Below are 1,393 nucleotides of genomic sequence, written 5' to 3' on the forward strand. Positions count from 1 at the left end.
ATCAATTTTCGTAGCGTCTTTGGATCAAAATACTGTAATTAGTAACCATGTTTTCTCATTGAAAGTCATTGAATATCAGCAAGTAGGAACTCTTCAATTGGGAAGTTAAGTACGGTCTGGTTTCCTTCCGCGGAAATTAAAAAGAAATCTTTTATAGAATGTTTTTTTCCTGTCGTCGCCATTGGAGTGAAAATGATGTGAAATCAATAGTGACTTGATGTATTAGACTATAGATATATCATCCAGTCTTATGGTCACATGGCATCAAGCTATCGCAGAATTAGGACAAGAGACTAGCTCACATGCTTTCCGCGAATTAGCCATGCAAGCTTGGCACAGGTGTAATAAATACAACGTAAATTAGATATGTGTACTCTTTGAAAGGGATGCTTAATTGACAAACCTAAATACCAAATAAACATTATTAGATATGTGTACTCTCTGAAAGGGATTTCATTTTGACACACCTAAATACCAAATAAACATTATTAGCTATGTGAACTATATTGAATAGTTGACAAACCCAGCTTCTTAATGGCATCAAGTGTTCCAGAAGAATGAACAAGAATTTTCAATGAAATTGTATGTAAACCATTGATAATTGTTAAAGTCAAGTAAATTATTTATTTATTGATGAAAAATTAATTATTTGCTTTGTTTTATGAATGGAGATGAAACTGTAGTATATTCTGAATGAATAAACCAAGTTCTAACGATCTGAACCGAGAAACGAAACCTTGAATGCAAACAACATATTGCTAAGAAGTATATCGATCATATGTAAATAATGAAAAGTGGTATCAGGTGTCTAGAAGAGTAAGCATATCCTGCCTGTCACAACCCCTCACATGAGGAAGTATTTTATAATGAAAAGTGGTATCAGGTGTCTAGAAGAGTAAGCATAACCTGCCTGTCACAACCGCTCACATGAGGAAGTATATCAATCATAAGTGAATAAGTATTTTATAATGAAAAGTGGCATCAGGTGTCTAGAAGAGTAAGCATAACCATTACCCTGCCTGGTGAAAGAAGAACAATGTACTGACTCTTTATCAGTACAGCTAAACCTGGGAATTCTTTTCTTCTCCTGGAAAGTAACAATATGAATTGAGTTAGTCAATTCTTACTCTATTACTCAATTATAATCTGTATATCTGTTTCCATGGTAATATAAATTTCTTGACTTTAATCTGGGAAACTTGGACCAGAAAATTGGTTTTTAATACAACTACGTAGTATTTCTTAAATTGCTTTTAAGAATCTGATACCAATTTCGCTTTCTTGTTTCCAATCATTTGATCATTATTTGTGGGAATTTAATTTTGTAGATTTTTTAGATCACCTAAAGCAACTGTAAAAAGGTTTTCTGAATTTTAGTTTTATCAGGGACAAT

Source organism: Lottia gigantea (genome assembly GCF_000327385.1).
Source record: "Lottia gigantea unplaced genomic scaffold LOTGIsca_582, whole genome shotgun sequence".
Taxonomy (NCBI): Eukaryota; Metazoa; Mollusca; class Gastropoda; family Lottiidae; genus Lottia; species Lottia gigantea.